General features: G+C 39.6%; 1 protein-coding gene across 8 annotated transcripts in view; it reads left to right on the forward strand.

The window, feature by feature from the left end:
* Positions 1-20,225: 20,225 nt before the first annotated feature.
* The window catches only part of pitpnm2.S (phosphatidylinositol transfer protein membrane associated 2 S homeolog), a 155,835-nt gene continuing 151,588 nt past the window's right edge, over positions 20,226-24,472 (forward strand). For 2 of the 8 annotated variants that reach the window (XM_041580353.1, XM_041580354.1), the window contains exon 1: positions 20,230-20,683. The gene's annotated coding sequence lies outside the window, so the exon portion shown is untranslated. Of the gene's footprint in view, positions 20,684-24,472 lie in introns of all 8 variants that reach the window. The other 6 variants (XM_041580356.1, XM_041580360.1, XM_041580355.1 and 3 more) reach the window with 6 other exon arrangements.

A 24,472-nucleotide genomic window follows, 5' to 3' on the forward strand; every position in this document is an offset into this window, starting at 1 on the left:
CTAGTTGCGTTTAAATTGTGACTATAAAGCCTCATATGAACCTCAAGCAGCAAACTTCTATGAGTAGCAAATAACCACTAGTTACACCAAAACAGCTAGGGATCTATATTAACATTACTACTCCTAATACAGGATTCAGAAACAACATCCCTTTACACTTGGGGGCAAATTTACTTAAGGTCGTTAATTAACCCTCGATATTCGACTGTCGAATGTAAATCCTTCGACCTCGAATATCGAAGTCGAAGGATTTAACGCAAATAGTTTGATGGAACGATTAATTCCTTCGAATCGTTCGATTCGAAGGATTTTAATCCATCGATCAAATGATTTTTCTTCGACCAAAAAAACATTAGTAAGCCTATGGGGACCTTCCCCATAGACTAACATTGCACTTCGATAGGTTTTAGGTGGCGAAGTAGGGGGTCGAAGTTTTTTTTAAAGAGACAGTACTTCGACTATCGAATAGTCGAACGATTTTCAGTTCGATTCGAAGGTCGAAGTAGCCAAAAAAATCATTTGAAATTCCAAGTTTTTTTTATTCTATTCCTTCACTCGAGCTAAGTAAATGTGCCCCTTAGTATCACCCACAGGGTGACTAAAGGGCAACACGTCACGTGCAAATGCAGATAAAAGAATTTAGTGATTCTTGTCTAGAATGAGATAAAACACCATGCCCCCTCAATCGAGTAAACTACACAGGAACGCAACGCATGCGCAGAACACTTTTGCACTACTACCTCTTTTATGTAGTCAGATGATTCTGAATCAGACGACAAGAAGGCCATTTTGTGTAAGGGCAACAAAAACAACACCGTAAACATTAAAAAAAACGCATGTCTGAATATTGCTGTCACCATGCAACAAATTTTAAAACAGTGATATTTATTTATAAACACGACCCTTCTATAAAAAACCTGGTGAAAATAAAGAGAACCATCCTTTCTAGTAATTTAAAATCTCCAGACAGCCAATCCACTGAAGGTTTTTCCATGACGCTTCCAGTTGGCAGCAGCTAGTACCATTTTCCTTCACCCAACTTTATTAGCAGTTGAAAACATTGACAAAGCAGGAAAAAAATGTCCATTTACACGCCTAACATCAGGTATTTTTCTCATACCTCCCAACATTTTGGAAATAAAAAGAGGGACAAAAATGTATTTCGAACATAGAACAGTGACGTTTTTTGACCACGCCCCTTTCCATGGCCACACCCCCTAATTACCAATTACCATGTTCATTTTACAACATTTGGCAGGTTATGAAAGTTTGAAAATATTTCTCCTTATCTAAACAGTTTTTTTGTGTCTCAAAATTGTTACAAAGTATCTTATTTGCATCTGTTTGGTGTTCTGGGCTCTCTGCTAAAAGCCAATTAAGTGAGAAACTTTGTTTCTTTTTCTGGCTGTTCAGTGCAGAGAAAATAGGGACTTTCCAGTACAAATGAGGGACTGCAGGTTGAGCTGTCAAAAGAGGGACTGTCCCTCCGAAAAAGGGACAGTTTTGAGGTATGTCTTTCTTATTAATGCCTTTAGCTACAATAGCTTTTGGTATGTTGTCTAATAACGTGTTCCCTTTAGAATGTGACAAACTACAGTTACGTATTCCTCTTTATGACCTAAATATTAGGTAAGGACCCGCTGTGCCATGTTAAAGATGTCAGTGCAGGTAGTGGTGTATAAGGATGCCATTCATTGGACCATTTGAATAAAGATGAACTCCCAAGTAAATAATGTCCTGTGGTACCGAGTAGATTCAATGGGAACATCTGGGTTACTTTTGCAACATATTTGTTTAAACAGAGTCAATGAAACCTAGTTTAATGGCTAATATTTTTAGCACTTTTGGTAGTATTATGTTAGTGTGTCTTTCGGTAAAACAAAACAAAAAAAACTGGGGATTAGTAAATGATGCAAAGAATAACCACTTACTGGAACAAGAGGAACACATTGAAATGAGGGAAGATTGCTAGATATTGCTATTAGATTGCTATTAAAGGGGTGGTACACCTTTAAGGTAACTTTTATTATGTTGTAGAACGGCCAATTCTAAGCAACTTTTCAATTGGTTTTCATTATTTATTTTTTATAGTTTTCTTCTGACTCTGTGCAGCTTTCAAATGGGCGTCGCTGACTCCCTTCTAAAAAACAAATTCTCTGTAGGGCTACAAATGTATTGTTATTGTTACTTTTTGTTACTGATCCTTCTATTCAGGCCCTCTCCTATTCATATTCCAGTCTCTTATTCAAATCAATGCATGGTTGCTAGCGTAATTTGGACCCTAGTTACCAGATTGCTTAAAGGAGAATTCAATCCTTTAGCAAAAAAACCCATACCCCCCACCCCACGTTGACCCCCTCCCTCCTCCCTCTATGTGGGGTAGGGTTTTCTTTTCTAAAGGGTTGAATTCTCCTTTAAGATGCAAGAATAAAAGAGCTGCTGAATAAAAAGCTAAATAACCACAAATAATAAAAAATTCAAACAAACTGCAAATTGTCTCAGAATATAACTCTCTACATCATACCAAAATGGTCACGGTTAATATTATTTTCTCATGTTAAATTTGACACTCAAATCCTTCTCATGGCAAACAAAAGTTGAGTCACAGTTAGTGAAAGGTACAATATACAGATGTGTTAAGGTATGATTGCTATTATTGTGTTACAACTGCAGCCACCAAACAGCAAGAAGGTACAGGAAATGTACAAGAGTCCTACAAATTCATATATTACAGATATGGAACTTATTCATCCTTTAACTGCTGGCAATTGTATGACACCAACTTAAAAGTAACTCTTGTGCCATTGCTGCCGATTTCGTATTTAATCTGTGAGGTGCTGCATTTTGCTGGTAACACATGGCATCGCAAGATCAGACCTTTTACATGCCATAGACCAGTGATCTGGTGGGTAACATGTAGCTCACCAACCCCTTGGATGTTGTTCCCAGGGGCCTCAAAGCAGCTGACTCTTTTTAAATTCCTAGCTTGGAGGCAAGTTTTGGTTTCATAAAAACCAGGTGTGCTACCAAACAGAGCCTCGTGTTGGCTGCCAGTCCACATAGGGACTACCAAATGGCCAATCCCAGCACTTATTTTGCATTTTAAACATTGTTTATACTTGTGTTGCTCCTCTACTCTTCTTACATCTAAATGTTGATCATAGGGGAAAAAAATGTTGGGGACACCCACTGTAAAATCTGTGATATACTAAATCCTAGTTGCACATTGGGTTGCCCCCGACCTAGCTGGTAAAACACCTGCCAAGGCCGGGGCTGGTATTACAAATTTACCGGCATTGTAGCTGCCAGTAAATTTGTATTACCCCTAACAAAAGCCCGTGGCAAAATATGCTCAGAGTGTACCTTTTCTCTGCCTTCTGGCTATCGCACACTGTAGCTTCTCCCCCTTTACATCTCATCCCGCCCCTTTTACGTCACACCCCACCCCTTTTGTTCCGGCCCCCACCACCAGCCGGTGGAAATTTTATGAAATGGTGGCAACCCTAGTTGCACATTGTGATTTTAATCATTGTGCCTCTGCATTGGTTATTTAGTAACACCTACCTAAGCAAGTACCCTCACTTGATATTAGACACAAGCAGAGCATAAGTTAAAACCAGCATAGTACTTACTAGCAAGTGTCTAGTTTCCAGAGTTTAAGGCCATCACAAGTTTAAGGCCCTCACAATGGTGGACAAAACCCTTCTACACATAGTTAAAACTAAAGGTAGAACTAAGTTCAGCACAAGCCCTATTGATTAAACTCATGTTGGGCAAGGGATATGTTGCCCTTTTAAAAGAAAAATTGGGGTAACAAACCACATAGGTTTTTAAAATGGTGGAGACACTGTATCAGACATTGCTATTTGCATGTTTCTGTTGATAAGATACAAGGGACATACTAATAAAGGAAGCAGTTAATTACCATAAGTAATGTGTATAAGAGCAGCTGCTAGACATGCAACATCCTGTGTCTTAGAAATCTATTGGAGGGCAGGGCACTTATTGAATATTTATGTGTCTTATTTTTTTCAATATTTGATAGGCTTCTCCTGCCTTGTATATTCCTTCTCCTGTGTCACTTTGGAAAACAGACCTTCATCAGTTACTGGCAGATCTTTTATCTTGGGTTGGACATGTGTGCATCTGAGCAGCAGAAGGCATAGTTTGTTCGGGTGGGGGGAGCAGTACATGGTATTGCTTGGCATATTCCGGCCCAGTCATCCTGCTCACTGCTGCTTTTGCTGCAACCATTAAATGTAGACGCACCCATCATTTTATTGCTTTCAGACAATAATGGTAGCTTTGGCACCATGGCTTTCAGTCCAGGATTCCCTATAGCCAGCATATAAGCAGGTGCTGGGTCACAGACTTACATTTGGAAGATGCTACTGCACCATCTGGAAATAATAAAAGTAATGCAAAATGAAGCCCCTAGACCAATGATTCCCAACAAGTGGTTCATGAGCAACATGTTGCTCACTGACCCATTTGATGTTGCTCCCAGTGGCCTCAAATCAGGTGCTCATTTTTGAATTCCTGGCTTGGAGGCAAGTTTTTATGAAACAAAAACCATGTAAGCATCCAAACAGAGCCTTCTGCAGGTTGCCAGACCACACGGAGCTACTAAATAGTCAATCAGTGCCCTTATTTTGGCACACTCCATGAGCTTTTATTCATGTTTGTGTTGCTCCCCAACTCTTTTTACAGTTGCATGTGGCTCATGGTTAAAAAAGGTTGGGGATCCCTGCCCTAGACCATTCGTGTAACGGTGATCCAGTATTGCATTGTATTCCCATCCTGTCGGTAGGCGGGGTCTCCTTAGAGTGTGCAGAACTTGACAGAGGATGCCTTCGTTGGCAGTATGTAAGGTGTGAACTCTGGAGGGGTACTGGAGAATTTTCTGATTTATTAAATATATGTAATGTAACAGTATCAAGCAGAGAATATTGTAGAAAATATTAACAGCAATTCTGTTGCCTTAATGAGATAGTACAGAGTGAAGACTGTGTCCTTATCCCTGATCCATGACGTGCCTGTGGAAATAAATAGATTACAGTTTGTCTATATGTTACTATAGAAAAGTGGGAATTTGTGAAAAGAGGAAGCATGTATGTGACCCCACAGGACGGCACGTGAGAAAGATGGCTGGTGTGGAAATAATAACTGCAGAAATCACATTGTTGTTTTACTGAGACAAGTCTTGATACAAGTCTCACTTTATCAAACAAGATCTTAAGATCCACATGTGGCAGCTATGAGGGTCACTTTATTATACCTAGGGTGGTTGCTTGAGAAGCTTTTAATTGTAAATTGTAATGCCAAATCATCAGGATGCCAGCCAAATACTTTAATGCTGTTATATCTTATGATACAGGTGCTGTTTTTGCCACAATGTACATATTACAGCAGAAAAAAAGGCCAACCCATCCAGCCTATTAATTAGAATTATTAAAATGATATCATATTAGAATTAGAATTTATTAGAATTAAAGGACCAGTAACATCAAAAAATTAAATTGTTTTAAAGTAATAAAAATATAATGCGGTGTTGCCCTGTACAAGTAAAACTGCTGTGTTTGCTTCAGAAACACTATTATTGTTTATATAAATAAGCTGCTGTGTAGCCATGGGGGCCTCCATTCAAAGGAGAAAAGGCTCCAGTTACACAGCAGATAGCAGATATGCTCTGTAGAACATAATGGTGTTATCTGTTATCCATTAGTTATCCTGTGCCATATAGCCGTTTTTCAATTTCCGCCATTGCTACTCAGCAGCTTGTTTATATGAACTATAGTAGTGTTTCTGAAGCAAACACATCAGTTTTACCAGTGCAGGGCAACACTACATGATATTTTCATTACTTTAAAACACTTTCAGTTTTTGGTGTTACTGTTCCTTTAAGTGCACAGGATTTCTTTAACTGGACTTGGTGTATTTTCCTAGGAGTTTGGACACGTTACAACAAATTAAAAAATGCAAGCATTTGCTTGGTTGGACACTGGTGCAGTTTAGAGATTTCTGGGGCCAGATTCACTAAAGGGCGAAGTGACTAACGCTGGCGCAAATTAGCCAGTGTGACGTCATTTCGTAACTTCGCCATTTCACTAACGGGCGCTGGCGTAAATTCGCTAGCGAAGTAGACCTACTCTAGCGCTACCTCGCACCCTTACACCAAATGAAATTGCGCTATGGCGAATGGGACGTAACTACGCTAATTCACTAACTTGCGCATATTACTGAACGTTACCACTTGCGCCAGACTTGCCTTCGCCACCTCAGACCAGGCGAAGTGCAATAGAGTAGATAGGGATTGCTTCAAAAATAGTTGACATTTTTTCTAAGTCCCAAAAAACGCTGGCGTTTTTTCCTTTTTTAAGGGTGATAGATTGTAAATTTTTTTGGGGGTACCCTCCTTCCCCCCTACATTTCCTAACATATGGCACCTAAACTATACAGTGGGCACATGTGTAGGGCAAAATAACAACTCTATTTTATTTTATGAAGTTTTCCCAGACTTGTGTAGTGTAATGTATTTGCTGCTACATATACGTCCATTCAACTTTAACTTGGCGCTGTATACAAATTAGGCATCGCTAGCGTAACTTTGCTTTGCTTGACGAATTAACGCTTGTGCAAATTCGCTACCATTCGCCTCCCTGAGCGCAACTTTGGATTTTAGTGAATTAGCGGTGCCCTGGTGAAAAATTTGTCTGGCGAAGTGCGGCGAAGGCGGCGCTAGCGCATTTTCGCTGCTTAGTGAATTTGCCCATATAGTGCCTATAAATCTATATATTTTAATGGGAAGATCTTGTCTATAAAAAATAATGCTGTACTGTAATGTCCATGGATCAGCTATGTCAACATGTTCACTACAGTTGGGGACCTGCTAAAAGAAGAGGCAACACTTCAGGGGTAATTTATCTCATTATTTTCTGACATATACTCCAAATCCGAATGTGTTATTGCCTCTTATTTATCAATACATTTTCTCGAAAAATTCCAGTGCAGGAAAATACTTGAAAACATCATGGAAATCGTACATGAATTCAAATCGTACAAATAAAACTCGAATTTTTAGTGATTTATTATCCCCCAAGGATTGTAAAAGTCAGAATCCAAAAATCCAGCATCTCAGACCTGCTGAGGTTGTATATAAGTCAATGGGAGAAGTCCTGAAGATTTCCTGATCTCCACTGGGTTTTGTGCAAAAATCTGAAGATTTTGTGTTTTTTGGGCAAAAAACTAGTTTTCTAGTGGAAAATCCCAAAAATTTGTACGATTCGAATTTTTGTACAATTTTCATGATGTTTTCGGGTTTTTTCCTGCACTGGAATTTTTCGAGAAAATGTATTGATAAAACAGGGGCAATAACCTGTGCGAATTTGGTCGGAGTATATTTCAGAAAATAATGAGATAAATTAGGATTTTGATAAATAACCCCTGAAGTGCTGCATCTTCTTTTAGCAGGTCCCCTACTGTAGTGAACATGTAGACATAGCTGATCCATGGACATTACAGTACAACATTTTTTTTATAGACAAGCTCTTCCCATTAAAATATATAGATTTATAGACACTATAAATCTTGAAACTGCACCAGTGTCCAACCAGGCAAATGCTTGCATTTTTTAATGTGTTGTAACGTGTCCAAAAGTGATTGCCAATTGGTTGCTACTGGCAACTACACCTGGCAATTTAGCATTGATTTCAGTAAATGAACCCTTGGATCTTTTTCGTGCCATAGGAAGTTAAATGATGGGAAAATATTATACCATTAATGCTAGTTAAAATTAATTATGTTGTTTTATGTGATAATGTTTTATTACATCTGCATTTTTTTGTTCTGGTTTAGACACGTTGGTGGCAGTTATTTCAGCTATTAGAAAAGATCAAATTCTTGCTCAGCAAGCACAGTTTAATAACCAGATACAGGTAAGGATGTTAAATGTATAAATTTGATTTGGAGCTGTTTTGCTTGTTTTGACTAAGCATTATTAAAACACCTTTAAATTAACTTTCAGCATGTTATGGAGCAACCTATTATAACCAGTTCTTGATTTGGCCTTTATCATGTATTGTATGGATCTTGAATTATATCTGATTCTATTTTGCTAGTAAGGAATAAGCAAATTCGAAAATACGCTCTGAAAATCACGGGTTTGGGCTTTTTTTTGTCATTTTCTTCATAAGATGTGCGGCAAGTTGTGGATGCAAAATGGTAGCAACCATTTAGTCCCATGAGGAACTTGTTCACTGGTGTTTTCTCTGGACCCCAAGGTGTCACATTGTGGTGCTTTTGAATGTTGGACCCAGTCTGAGTTTTTGTACAGGGTCTTTGCAGCTTTGAGCAGAGGCCAGCAACTATTCTTGCTGACATAATGTTTCTAGTTTTAAGAATTAAGGTACCCATATTTGGCAGGAATTGAAAGTTGATTCAGCTACTGTTAGGGCCACACTTGTTAACTTGTCTTAAATGAAAGTAAGAAGTGTCCTCATGTGACATAGGCCTCTATCTGATATAATTGGAATCACATTTGTGTATGTTAGTATTTCATCAGAAAGTTTTTTCCTTTCCCTTTTTTGACCTACAGAGTTTTTTTTACATAACAATGCTTGTAATTCTATTCATGAATCACTGCATTTCTTTTTAGTTAATACGTGAACGTGATGAATTTAAACACTTCATTCAGTCACAGAGCAATAAATAACCTACAAATTCTTCCAAAGAGGATCCTCTTTTGACAATGGAAGGTAATATAAGGGTGTGTTTTAAACCTTCAGATATATTTATCTGATATACTGTATGCTATATAATTTGGGTCTATTCTGAAAATAACAACACTACTCTAATCGGTTAAAATCAACAGTTAAAATATGAATATGGTTTGTTTCATTTTCAATAATTTGTATTGGCATCAATTGCATTTGCTAATAATACAAATAAAACAACTTAAATGTAATGTAAAGAAAGGACAAAGAAAAGAAAAGCACTACCTAGACATTAGAATGTACACTTTTTACTCACTTATTTTCTCACTCAGTTGAAGGAATTTAGTTGGGTTTTTCTTTTTTAGTACATACAAAAACCTTGGATACAGAGCTATGTATAGTAAATGTCAATTTGTGGCATGCTATAGACCTCTAGTGACCAAAACGAGGTATATTATAATTTGCAAAAACTTTCATAAGCATGCTCTTTAATTAAATAAAATAAAAATAATGTTTTTATTCCATCACATTTAAGCATCAAAACAACCTCACATGGAGCATAATGCGCTTCATGCTTGCCTGGCACTTAGTCATAGGGAATCCCTAGTGCATAGGTTTTAATGTAATAGAAAAAACAGTACATCTAGTAAGATGTTTAATGTCTCTTTAATAATATTTCCAGTTTTTCTAGTGGAAATAATTTCCATGATTTTTTTATGTTGGCCCATTAAATCTAGAAAGCCTATATGAAATAAAATTTAGAAAGCCTTTTCAAAAAAATTACAGTCTTGCTTTCTTTCCATTCGAGATGGTAGTGCCCGAGCATTGCACTGAATAAACCCAGTGTCCCAAGTACCCGTACTGACAGCTGGTGGTGCAATTGTATACTGCAGATTTGTAAGGACATAATATTATTGCTTGGTGGGCATACTGTATGTGACTTAATACTTAGAATGCAATTTTTACAATTTGGTCAAGTTGAATTCTAGGTTGCGAGTCAGATTCAGCCACTAACTTGAGAATATTGTTGACTGAATAGACTCTGTGGCACAATTATGTATTTGGAAGAATCCAGGAAGCTTTTACGCCAGTGATATGCACTTCAGTGGTAGATGCCGAGATTGCGGAGATTGTCATGAGGACAATGTGCAGAAATAACTGAACAACCCGTAAATAGGGTCCAAAGGCTGATGAGGGAAAGGAAAAAAGCCCTTTATACATTGCTTTCAGTCTTTAGTCCCTGATATGTTTCTACTGTGAGTCAGTTATATTGTCTGTCACTCTGTATAATCTCACTCTTTTTCTAATACAGGGCACCACATTCTTATATAAAGTATATGGAAAGTCAAAAGCCCATACAAGTATAAATGGCCAGCCTCTTTAACAAAAGGATTATTTTTTCTCTCCTGCTCCTTGTGATTATTGCCTTAAAGCTATATTTTTGTGAAGGGGTTTTCTAACCAGCAAAAATATTTTCATCTAGAAGTGTTCCCTCTAATTTTTGCCCATAAAAACCATGGTGACTGTGGAGTTAAAGAAACACTGATGCTTGTAAACATTTAGCACTATTATAGGGTTTTAAAGGAGAAGGAAAGTCTAAGAAAAACTATGCTGGCCCAGGGTAGATAAACTATTCTAATCATTGGGTGTGCCTAAGATTTGGCATCCCCAGTGATTTAGGCTAATGCCATACATACAATATTTCAAGAGTCAGCCAAATAACACCTTTATACAAATACTATTTTAAGTTGCAAATAAATTCACAAATTAACAAATAATGAAAAATTATTATTGAATGTTTATTGGAAGGTTGTTAAGAATTACATTTTCTTTCAGTTCTGGTGCATGATATAATGATAAATATGATAATAAATTGCAACAATTCGCAGGTGTGAAATAGTTGGCATAGCTGAAAAGTGCGGATTTGTGTGACCAGCCAGGTTGCCTAGGATGCCTGACCCAGCTCTGAAATCACCTGTACAGAAAAAAACATATGAACTTGTTTTCATCTGTCACAGTTTCATATATGTGGGAAGAAGCTGGAAATCACACTTCATTTTCCTGTACAAAATGATGTTATGTATGCAATATGCAGTGTAAAGTTTGCATGTAATTTGGGCAACTAAAGGTCAGTCTAGGGTGGGAAATCCTGTTTCATTTAGAAGACTACAGATAGGCTCATTTATGACTACAGTGTATAAATCACAGTACAGCTGCTTATAAATATTGTAGTTACAGTTGTTGGACAGACATCTAAAATCTCTTCATGTTCAAAAACTAGTTTCACCATTATGTGTTATGAACCATTTAAATATGACAAAATAATTGAAAATTCGCCAGCGTGATGTCATTTCAGCACTTTGCCGATTTACTAATGGGCGCAGGCATTAATTCGCTAGCGAAGGAGACTGTAGCGCTACTTCGCACTCTAACACCAGGTGAATTTTCGCTCTAGCGAATGGACGTAACTATGCAAATTCACTAAGATGGGGATTTTAATGAATGTTACCTCTTGCGCCAGACTTGCCTTCGCCACCTTAGACCAGGCGAAGTGCATGGAGTAGATAGGAGTTCCTCAAAAAATAGTTGAAAAAAAAATCAGTTTTTAAGTTGGCACGTGTGGGCTTAATTGGGCAATCCCAGTATTGATCCCAAACACACACCAAACTATCAGACTGTTAGCAGCAGTGCTTGATCCAATTGCCCTAGGCATCCCAGCACAGTCACAACTTGATGGGATAAGGTGAAAGGTGAACGGCAAGGGCCCGGACTAGTGGTAGGCAACAAAAGAGGTGCGTACCCCACCACCATTGCACCCTAGACATGTGCCTCTCCTACCTACCCCTTGTTCTGGCCCTGGTAAGTAGTTTGTTTATTGCTGCCAAATTGTAATTATGTGAGAGACTTTAGTAGACTTTAGTATAAACAAGAATAGTTACTGTGGCACCGGTATTAAAAGTCATTACAAAATCAAAGTAGCCTACATCTTTTGCAGCACCAGTCTCCATATAAAGTTAAATGGCAAGACATTCCTCTCACAGGACCATTCCAATTACTAGATTTGCCATTATACACAAAATAATACCAAATGTAATATTGAGGCAACCATTTGATTATCATCTCCAAAACAGAAAAGTCCAATGGGTCTTGGTATGGAAACATAGCTTATAGGAGCTGTACATATTTATTTTACCTTTGTAGGTGTTGTGCACAAAAGTTAAGTGCCTTTTGTGGGCACTTAAAAGTGTTGAAATATGCGTGTGTATAAAATTATGTGTGTGCACTGGTGATTTCAGTTGTGGGTACACTTACCAGAAGGAACAGTGATGTCTTCTTTTCAGTTCATTATTCTACAGGCTTAAATTTATGCTAACATTTATTGCCTAATCGATTTGCTTGTAATGTGTTTTTCCGTTACAGATAGAAGCTGCCCTAAGCCGGCTACCCAGTTCTGGAGGGCGGCTCAGTCTGCAAATGAGAGTTAAGAAAGTAATCAATACTGTCTATAGTCATGTAATATGGAAAATTGCATTCAAGTCAGGAACAGAGTTTTCACTTTTTACTACTTTACGTTTTTATTAGTTGGATTTCTAGTCACCACATTTCAAGGCCTTTTTATCTGTACTTAATAAAGCAGCTTAATGGTTTATTTATTGCTGTTCTGAACTTAAGAAAGGATTAACACTGTAAACTGTCTGCATGTGCCAGTACTGTGGGTGTTGTAACCAATATACAAGGTGTCCTTTGTCACGTTTGCCTTTTTTCTACTAGTTGCGTGGAGAGTATCTGTTTGAGCTGAAGGGCTAACGTCACACCTTTCGAATAAATAGCAGGGCAAAGCCACACAGAGAACACTTTAGAGACCATGTTGCAGTGACATGTCTGTACAGGGCTAAATATATTTACAAGGGTGACATAACCTACTTTTTTTTTTCTTTTACATTTTTCTTCTTTATATTAAGACCAAATTTGCTCACAGTTAAAAATGTCAACTGGTTATCTACAGAAATGTAAAATAAATAATGAGATCATAAATGTGTTACTTGTACATCATAAATAGTATATTAAAGACACATCCCATAACCAATGCTAATAATAGAAGTACATTTTTTTTTATTATTATTGCGTAATGCTATTGGCATGACACTCACTCCCCGATAGCATTTAACCATATTACATTTAATATATTGTGAAGTTTGGGGGATCACAGCAGGGTTTTTTCACCAGACATGCAGGCCACTACAGATTGAAGGTAAACAGTCTGTTTATTTTTCTCAATTCAGGTTAAGCTTTCAGCAGCAAACAGTTATGCAGAAAACAAAACAGCTTCACTTCAGCAGTATATAAGTCCAAACATAAGAGAATAGCTTACTTGCCAAACATATAACATCCAGTCTTTAGGGAATGAACTCTTCAGTCTTTAGAGAGACAGCATTCTCTGTTCAACTCAGCAGTGAGTTACCACTTATGAAAAACTTCCACCCCTTTCAACTGCTGCTCATTTCCATTAAACACCCCTTGGATGTCCAGCCCACCTCTGGCTGGTTACCCCCATGGTGTCTCTTAAAGAAGTAGTTTGAAAACCTAAAGAATGGGGATATATACCGGTCATCTACAATATATCCCCCCCAGCTTGTACAAAATAATAGTAGTAACCGCCTTTTGATAATGTACTACAAAAGGGGGTATAAATAGGAATAAGCAGTAAATACACTAACCCAAATTATTGAAAACATCTACTGCCAATTTATTGCAGAATTTCAGTCCTCAGACTTTCAACTTGCATGTTAACTTGCACTCTGTCCTTTGGTAATCAGAATAGGATTTCCAGAAATAAATATAAATGTATTTTTTTACAAGTATCAGTCTTTCAGTGTCTGGAATCAGGTATGTTTGTGTAGAAAAAAATTGTATATATCTTTGGAAGTTGAGACAGTGTTTATACAGCTTTTCTAGATAAGCACAACTGAATGTGTTGTGTCAAGCTGGGGGTATGTTTTCCTTTTAAGGGCTGTAGCACACAGGCAGAGTCAGGGAGATTTAGTTGTCTGGTGACTAATCGCATCTTCTTCGGGGCGACAATCTCCCCGAACTGCCTTCTGCCTGCTAAAATGAAAAATCGCCTGCGTCAATGTACTCACAGTGCTTCGATTTCTGAAGTCGCCTGAAGTTTCCTCGTGAGGCAACTTCGGAAGTCGAAGCGCCACAAGTGCATTGCCGCAGGCGATTTTTCATTTTAGCAGGCGGAAAGCAGGGGGAAGGCAGTTCGGGGGGATTGTCGCCCCGAAGAAGAGGCGATTAGTCATCAGGCGACTCCCCGAATCTGCCCATGTGCTAAAGCCCTAAAGAGATACTGTTATGGGAAAACATATTTTTTTCAAAGTGCATTAGTTAATAAGAGTTCTGCACTGAAACCCATTTTTTAAAAGAGCGAACTGAATTTTTTAATATTTAATTTTGAAATGTAACCTGGGGCTAGACACATTGTCCGTTTCCAAGGTGCCCCCAGTTATGTGACTTGTGCTTTGATAAACTTCACTCACTCTTTACTGCTGTACTGAAAGTTGGAGTGATGTCACCCCCTCCTGTCTCCCCTCCCCCCCAGCAGCTCATCAGGTAACGAGATAACAGCTCCCTGGTAGATTTAAGGACAGCACTCAATAGTAAGGGTCAGTCCAGACGAGCAGATTCAGGGAAATTAGTTACCCCAGCGAGTTCTCATGAGGCAACTTCGGGCGACTCCGGAAAATGAAGTGTCACGTGTGCCTTCCCCCAGGCAATTTTCATTTATTGGTGGAGGGCAGGGGGAAAGCAGTTCGGGGAGATTGTCACCCCGAAAAAGAGGAGATTTATCGATGGGGCGACTAATCTCCCCAAATCTGCTCGTGTGGTCTGACCCTAAAAATCCATGTCCCACTGTGACACCTTCAGTTACATTGAGTAGGAGAAACAAAAGCCTGCCTGAAAGCAGTTCCATAGTGCAGCGCTGACTCTTTCTGAAAGCACATGATCAAGCAAAATGACCTGAAATGGCTGCTTAAACACCAATGTTACAACTAAAAAGATACACTTGTTGGGTAAGGAATGACATTTTACATGGTAGAGTGAATTATTTGCTGTGTAAACAGTGTAATTTAGTAATAAAAACTACACCGTAAACATCATGACAGAATCCCTTTAAAATTGTGTATCTGTGCAAAGCTACTCTGTTACTTTACCAGGTTGGGCATTAAGGCCAAGAAGTTTGTTATAAATAGTTCTTGGAGTTTGCAGAAGCTTTGTGATGAAATATGATGTGTTTGATCCCATTAACATTTTGGTTAGAGCTAACATGCACCATGGTCTAGCACTACTTTCAGGGTTAGTCCATACAAGGAGATTCGGGGAGATTTTGTCGCCTGGCGACTAATCGCCTCGTCTTTTGAGCGACTATCTCCCCGAACTACCTCAGCGTTTTTCCCCATAGGCTACAATGCAAAGTCGCCTGCGCTAATGCACACGCGGCGATGCGTTTTCAATAGTCACCCAAAGTAGTCGCCCAAAATTGTGATCATATCACAATTGGTAAGGAACGTTGTTGTAATAGACAAAAAGTAGAAAATGGATGAATACCCTAAAAGAAGCCATAAATATGTATGAATGCGTCAATTAATGTGGCCTTAAAGGGGCTGTTCATCTTTAAACAAATTTTTAGTATGCTGTAGACAGTGAAATTGTGAAACTTTTTTGCAATTGTTTTTCATTTTTTATTATTTGTGGTGGGGGGGGGGGTTGTTGTTTTTAGCCTTTTGTTCAGCAGCTCTCCAGTTAGGAATATCAGCAGCTATCTGGTTGCTGGGGTCTTGTGGTTCGAATGCAAACCTGGAATATAAACACATAAGAGGGCCTGAATATAAAGATAAGTAATAAAAATTAACAATAACAATAAAATTGTAGCCTCAGAGTGCAATCATTTTTTTGGATGCCGGGGTCAGTGATGCCCATTTGAAAGCTGGAAAGAAAAAAAAAAAAGTATAAACAATAAACAATGATGACCAATTGGAAAGTTGCGAGGATTAGGACATTACATTACATACAGTATTAAAAGTCAACGATCTGAATAGTAGAAAGTGAAGAGGAGCAGAATAGTTGTGACTCCTTTTCAGGTTACTTGTGGCTGAAACTTTTCCATCATGATAAAAAAAAGTCTCCACCAGGGCTGCAGTATTCTCATCTAAACAGTACCCTGACTGACAACACTTGCCCAGACACATGGCAGTTTGGACTAAATCTAGGCATGGACAGCTAGCCTTAAAATTCATTTTTTTTTAAACAGAAGGATTCTCAAGTGCACTGCCTGGAACCCGGCACTCTGGCTGAAAGACTTACCACAGACTTGCAATAAAAGGTTAAGAGGAGGAAGTGAAAAGTTACATCAGCCTTTCATGAGAAACAACATAATGAACTACACTGTAATGTTTCAAAATACTTGCAAAAAGCAGATTGCACATGGACATTAGGTGACTAGTTGGCCAGTTGGATGGGTTATTGTAGCCTGAACTATACACATATTTATTTATTTCCTACTACATGAGCTGCACAACGTCCTGCTGAATCCGACTATGATACCAGCTGAGTGAAACATGACACTATATATTAAACATACTATTGTACAATATATATGTATATTTTTATGTGTATAGCGCCCCTTGAGGGCAAAGCACTGTACAGCAAAACAATAAATTAGTAATAACAAACAGGGGGGTCATTGCAATATAAAGTACAAATAAGTACAATACACATAAATATAAAGTACAGTTACAATACAGATTAGGTGCTTAGTGTCAAGGAGACAAAAGGATGGAGGTCCCTGTCCCATAGAGCTTACAGTCTAAATGGGAGGGTAAATTACAAACACAAATCGGGGGATGTTAAGTGCTGCAGGTTACAGTGGGTGGCACTGCCAGTTCCCAGTTCAGGTGTTATGCAAGTGCTCCCAAAGGTAGTCTTTGAGTTTATTTCTGAAGACTTTAAGAGAGAAATCTCTCTGGAGAGATTTGGGAATGACATTCCAAATATAAGGAGTCACAAGAGAGAAGGGTTTGATATGGGAAACAGCAGTAGTAGTGGGGGTACAACCAAGCGGTTGCTCTGTGAGGAGCAGAGGATTTGGCCAGGAACATATAGAGAGACAAGAGATGAGATGTAGTTAGGTGCAGAGGAATGAAGGGCTTTGAAGGTTATGAGGAGGAGTTTATAAGTTATTCTTTGTTTTATAGGAAGCCATGATAAGGACTTCAGCAGCGGAGGGGCCTGTACCCTTTTGGATGAAAGGAGGAGAATTCTGGCAGCAGTATTTAATACAGACTGCAGAGGGGAGAGATGACAGTTAGAGAGGCCACTTAGTTCAAGGTTACAGTAATCTATTCGGGATAGGATCAGAGCATGGATGCACATTTCGGCTTCCTCTAGCCACTCTACCTACAGAAAACTTGTGTATTCGCACTTGATTAACGGGAGGGCTGCGGAAACACTGAGGTGGGGAGACAGGTTTAAATTTTTTTTTTTGCGGTGGTGCCCTAGGGCAAAATTGTCAGGCCCGGATTTGTGGAAAGGCCACCAAGGCCCAGGCCTAGGGCAGCAGGATTTTAGGGGGTGGCATGCTGTCCAGACACACCCACATTAGTTCAGAAACACTGGGGATGAGCAAAAGTTTTTTTTTTTCCATGCACCAATCCCAATTGCTCCAAAAATTTGTGTGAATAAAGGGGAGGGAAAAGGGGCGACAAACAACAGCAGGCCTAGGGTCGCTCACTATGTAAATCTGGCCCTGAAAAGTGTTGGAAACCCAATTAAATGTGGCCAAGTCTTTCTGGCAGTACTTGGGGATGCAAATTATCTGTGACCAGATCAATTATAGTGAATTCCACTGCTTCAGAAAGGAAATGGATACAGCTCTCTTTCCAGATTAATGGAGCAGAAGGGAATGCCCATGAAGGTTTCAATAGCCATTAATGAAGGGTGGCTAGGAAACAGCAAATGGGTGCAAGTTAATTTTTATTCTTCCAGCAACATTAACCTTTGGCATTATAAGATCTTTCTGGTCCACACTAACAGTGAATAATAGAAGAGCTGCATATAATAGAAAATGACAATATAATTGTGTATCACATAGATCCATCTGCTCTGGAACTATAAGCACTCGCACCTAGTCCAGTCATGATATATCACAGCTTCCCTGTATTCCTGGGCCAGTGGAAAGTGTGCCAATATGGCATCAGCCTTAAGTTCCCTGGTTACCTATGCCACATCTTGCATTGGAAACCATGAAGTATGCCTCATATACAGGCCTCTGTGCTCATTGCATTTTATACAGAAAATTGCTTTTATTCCTAGCGATTGACTCTAATTTACACTAACTGCACTGCTGCTGCACCCTGTCCCATGCAGAATGCAAAGTTTTGCTTGGAAGCCTAGCATTGCCCATGGGATGGACACAACCATTTTTTGAAACAATGATTTGTGCAGGTGGCCATGGACCAAATCAATGATCCCCAACCAGTCGCTTGTCAACAACATGTTGCTCATCAACCATTTGGATGTTGCTCCCAGTTGCCTCAAAGCAGGTGATTATTTTTGAATTCCTGACTTAGAGGCAAGTATTGGTTGCAAAAAAACAGTTATACTGCCAAATAGAGATAGAGCCTCCCGTAAGCTGTCAGTCCACATAGGGGCTACCAAATAGCCAAGCATGGCTACCCTAGGTATTTTTTCATGGTTCCAATATATATATATATATATATATATATATATATATATATATATATATATAAATATATAGATAGTCTGCAGCTCACAGTTAGGAGTGCTTATTTACTAGTTGTCCTGCTGGGTACAGAGCCGGGCCAACCCAGCCAGGGGCCCTAGGCAACCTGGCCGGGTATGGCACCGGCTGAGTGCGAATGCGCGAAACTGTGCGCAAGTGCGAAAGTGCGCATGAGTACGCATGCGCGAAACTTTGTGCGCACAAGCACAGAAGCGCAATTCCAAAAATATATGCGTGCCAGTCGGGGAGAGATGGGACCGGACATGGGGTAGGTGACAGAGCAGGTACGTGCCTGGCGCCCCCCCCCCAGCTTTGCGCCCTAGGCACGTCCCTACTCTGCTACCCCTAGTTCCGGCCCTGGCTGGGTATCCTGTCTTAATCCCCCGATAGAATCAATCAGAAGAAAAGTTAAAGTGCAGGACAAATCCAAGGCAGTCGTCTTAGACTGCAAATAAATGATTGGGAAAGTGAAGAACACCAAGGGGGTTATTTATCAAAGTCCGAGTTTATCTCAATATTTTCTGATACAAACTCCGATCAAATCCACTCGGGTTTTTTTACACTTATTTATTATTAAGTTTTCCCGAAAATTTGCTTTGCGGAAAAAAAAATCTGATTTTCAAGATTTTTGGATTTTTTCATCCAATTTTCACTGTTTTTTTTTGGAATTTTCATCCAAAAACTTCAGGGTATTGCACAAAAACCCAGTGCACATCAAAAAATCATTGGGACTTCTTCCATCGACTTATCTGCAACCTCGACAGGTCTGATATGCCGGATCTTATGATTCGGACTTTTCCATCCTCAGGGTTTAATAAATTCCGAGAAATTTTATGAATTTTTCGTGACTTTTGCATTCGGAGTTTAGTAAATAACCCCCTTCATGTTTTGGGCTAGGCCCTTTATCAAGTGTTGATAAAGGGCCTAGCACGAAACCTGTAGTGTTCTTCACTTTCCCAAATAAATTATTTGCAGTCTAAGGGGGTTATTTACTAAACTCCGAATGCAAAAATCACGAAAAATTAATTTTTAATAAAATTGGACTTTTAAAAATTCACAATTTTTTCGGAATTTATTTAAATTTTTCAGATGAAAAAGTCAGAATCTGAAAATCTGGCATCTCAGACCTGTTGAGGTTGCATATAATTTAATGGGAGAAGTCCCAATGATTTTTTGATGGGCACTGGGTTTCGTGCAATTCTCCAAAGTTTTCGGGTGAAAATTCCGAAAAAATCTTGAAAATCTGATGAAAAATTACAAAAAAATCTGATCTGATTTTTTTCCCACGAAGCAAATTTAGGGGAAAATGTAATAATAAATAAGTGTAAAAAATCAGAGCAGATCGGATTTTGTAACAGAAAATATTCAGAAAAATTCGGTCTTTGATAAATAACCCCCTAAGACTACTGCCGTGGATCTGTCCTGCACTTTTCTTCAGGACTTTTTTCATACTTGTGTTACTCCCCAACTCTTTTTATATTTGAATGTGTCTCACATTTTAAAAAGGTTGGGGGGGCTGGACTAAATGGTGTCTGTGCGTCTGAGTGCTTGTTGTAGACTTTGGCGCCACACAATTGCGCCTCCATAACACACACTACGGTAATCATGGCAGGTATAATAAGCTTGCAGTGCCGAGGTACCACCAGAGGGGGCGTATAGAGCTCCCAAGTCTTCGCTGCAGTACCGACGTTTCACCAGCAGGTGTCAATGTGACATTGCTGTTACCCGCCTGTGTCCTCTCAACCCCTCCCTATTGTCAGTGAGGGAATGTGATGCGGGCTCGGTGTCAGTGCTGTGGGCCAGGCTTCTCTATTCATACCGAAGCTGTCAAACCAGTCTCTTTCCTACTACACCGAGCAAATCGTACAGTCGCTGCAGAATATACACAAGGGCGGCCGGCTTCGGGAGGTCAGGAGGAGGCGGCGAGGAGCAACGAGAAGCAGCGGCCATTGCAATGCGAGACTTACCCGGGATCTCCCTGCTTGTGATGTGCCAGGCCGGTTTTGCGTAGCTCCGGGATGATGGGGCGCACCGATCTGACGGCGCTGATGTCCGCGCAGCCCTCTCAGCTGTGCCCGCACTAGGCCTGTGTGTCTATTACTGTATCACTGCTGCTCTTACTGTATCACTGCTGCTCCTGCACGAGCGGACACACTGGCGAGCACAGGTAGGTGCCACACTGAGCCCATCAATACCCATCTCATGCACCCATCAATAATCTCAGGCACCCATCAATAATCTCATGCACCCATCAATAATCTCAGGCACCCATCAATAATCTCATGCACCCATCAATACCCATCTCATGCACCCATCAATAATCTCATGCACCCATCACTATCCATCTCATGCACCCATCAATACCCATCTCATGCACCATCAATATCCATCTCATGCACCCATCAATAATATCATGCACCCATCAATACCCATCTCATGCACCCATCAATAATCTCATGCACCCATCAATACCCATCTCATGCACCCATCAATAATCTCATGCACCCATCAATAATCTTATGCACCCATCACTATCCATCTCATGCACCCATCAATAATCTCACGCACCCATCAATAATCTCATGCACCCATCAATACCCATCTCATGCACCCATCAATACCCATCTCATGCACCCATCACTATCCATCTCATGCACCCATCAATAATCTCACGCACCCATCAATAATCTCACGCACCCATCAATAATCTCACGCACCCATCAATAATCTCATGCACCCATCAATACCCATCTCATGCACCCATCAATAATCTCATGCACCCATCAATAATCTCATGCACCCATCACTATCCATCTCATGCACCCATCAATATCTATCTCATGCACCCATCAATATCTATCTCATGCACCCATCAATACCCATCTCATGCACCCATCAATACCCATCTCATGCACCCATCAATACCCATCTCATGCACCCATCACTATCCACCTCATGCACCCATCAATAATCTCACGCACCCATCAATAATCTCACGCACCCATCAATAATCTCACGCACCCATCAATAATCTCACGCACCCATCAATACCCATCTCATGCACCCATCAATAATCTCATGCACCCATCAATAATTTCATGCACCCATCACTATCCATCCCATGCACCCATCAATATCTATCTCATGCACCCATCAATATCCATCTCATGCACCCATCAATATCCATCTCATGCACCCATCAATATCCATCTCATGCACCCATCAATAATCTCATGCACCCATCAATACCCATCTCATGCAGCCATCAATAATCTCATGCACCCATCAATACCCATCTCATGCACCCATCAATACCCATCTCATGCACCCATCAATACCCATCTCATGCACCCATCACTATCCATCTCACGCACCCATCAATAATCTCACGCACCCATCAATAATCTCACGCACCCATCAATAATCTCACGCACCCATCAATAATCTCATGCACCCATCAATACCCATCTCATGCACCCATCAATAATCTCATGCACCCATCAATAATCTCATGCACCCATCACTATCCATCCCATGCACCCATCAATATCTATCTCATGCACCCATCAATATCCATCTCATGCACCCATCAATAATCTCATGCACCCATCAATAATCTCATGCACCCATCAATACCCATCTCATGCACCCATCAATATCCATCTCATTTGCCACTGCTGCTGCTTCGCTTCCATTGCTGCATCGCACCCAAGCAACCTGCTGCAACTTTCTGCATTTTGCTGTGGGAATGGTAACCTGATAGTTTATGTCAGTTGAGTGAGTGATGGATCTGGCAGCCATCCCTTTTGTGTCCATGGCCCTTAGTTGTATATAGCAATGGAAGGAGGAGCTGTTGTTTCATGCATTGTTACCAGTATTGCACATCTGTAGTCTGTCTGTAGCATCATGTGTCTGGAGCAGCTGTGTGTGTATATATCATATATACCTATACCTATATATACAGTACATACCGGCTTTATTAGCAGCTCCCATTGTACCAATACAACCTGCTGGGAATGGAGCTCACATCTGTTACATTCAGGAATATAGAGAGGAACTATTGTACTAGGGGTATTGTAGGTAATGAGTAATGTGTATGAATGTGTCTGTTGATTTATATAGTGATATATATATGTATATACACGTGACCTTGCTGCAGCAGCAATACTGCCTGTTAGCCTTTCCACCCACATTCCACTGCCTGAAGCTATACGAGTCCATACATTACGTTATTAACTAGAGCCACATAACTCTCCATATGTTATGCACAGCAGAAACTCCAACCCAATTGCTGCTGCCTGCTCTATATATTCGTGCCTTTGTCTGTGGGCTCCACTTGTTCATAATGGAACGGTGGGCAGCGATGCTGTTCCAGAGAGAACCTTAAAGAGTTAAATGGCAAGGGATGGCAGCAACAGGGAGATTAGCCTGACGTGCTGTGTGCAAACCCACAGTTATGCATTTCAAACCCTGCCTACATTGCACGCTATTACTATGGCCTTATTCATCAGTATGTGTATTTATTTCTATTTATGTGAGATTTACTGAGATTCCTCCTCTTGACTAAAGGGAGAGGGGGAGTCTTTTCTGGAGTAGCTGCTGGGGTGCAAGACCTTTTACCCACCTGTAACTCAAACAATATGGTCAGAGTTCAGGCTCTGCAGGGCAAAGACTCACCAACTGGCACATAGTTCCTGTAGAAATTACTTTTATGTTTATTTAGATGGTGACGGTATAAGTTTTCCATTCATTCAAGTTGGTAATATTAATTGAGATTTAGGGGGTCATTTGTTAAAGTCCGAATGCCAAAAATGTGAAAAAATCTATTTTTTTTTTACTATAAAATCCAGATTTTTCGAGATTTATTATACCCGAGGATGCAAAAAGTCTGAATTTAAAAATCCGCCATCTCAGACCCGCTGAGGTTGCATATAAGTCAATGGGAGAGGTCCCTATGTTTCTGTGGTCTGCACTGGAATTAGCCCACAAATTCAACTATTTTGGACTTTTCAGGGAGAAATGCAAAAAATAAAAATGCAAAAAAAAAGCCCGAAAAAAAACAAGCTATTTGGGAAAAATATTACGATTTGGATTTTTGCTCGATTTTTTTCGTGTTTGTCCCCGATCTGATAAATTGTTCCTTTTATTAATAAATATGGTTCAATTTTGGGTTCTGGTTTGATCAGACTTTTCTTTATTGACATAGTCAGAAAAATCCAGATTTGATAAAATAAGGCCTTAACTGTTACCCTGTGAGGCTACCTTTTTATTTTTACATGTTATAAGAGAGAGAACTGTTAAAACTGCTTAGTTAGTTAAAAATACACAAAATAATCAAAGAAGGCCAGTTGAGAATTGTTTTAGAATATAACTGTTTACATGATACTAAAGATAATTTTAAGGTCAGCTACTCCTCCATTGCCAAGTATATCATCTGTGCTGTGTCTTCCCTCCTGCTGTTTGAATACAATGTAATGCTTTGCAGGATGTAACATTAGGAGGTAGAGATGTCTTAACTATCATGGTGCTGATAAATATTCAGGCTTGAGATTTTGGGAAAATTGTTTGAAGTTGTCTTTATGTTAGTTGCTTATATACTTTATGTAGAGCCTGGCGCTAGTCATTGTTTAGAAGCCATAACTTGCTGTGTGTTTGTATACATATTTCTTATTTTTACTTTTGGGAATAATTTCTTATAATAAAAATCTCTGTTATCTCAAATGGAGTCATAGAAGGGCCAGATATACACAGATATACATTGAATATTTCTATTTAACCCTAAATAGACACGCAACATATGGAAATGTCTGCTAGTCAGTCTTTTTTTTTTTAGCTTTTTGCTACTCAACGCCATTATTCTGGCAAAGTGGGTCCCTAAAGCTAGCCATACATGGAAATATCTGCTTGTTGGCAATGTTGCGAAAGCAAATCTTATGAGCTTATGAGGAAGCTGCAG

The sequence above is a fragment of the Xenopus laevis genome, chromosome 1S (genome assembly GCF_017654675.1).
Source record: "Xenopus laevis strain J_2021 chromosome 1S, Xenopus_laevis_v10.1, whole genome shotgun sequence".
Lineage (NCBI taxonomy): Eukaryota > Metazoa > Chordata > Amphibia > Anura > Pipidae > Xenopus > Xenopus laevis.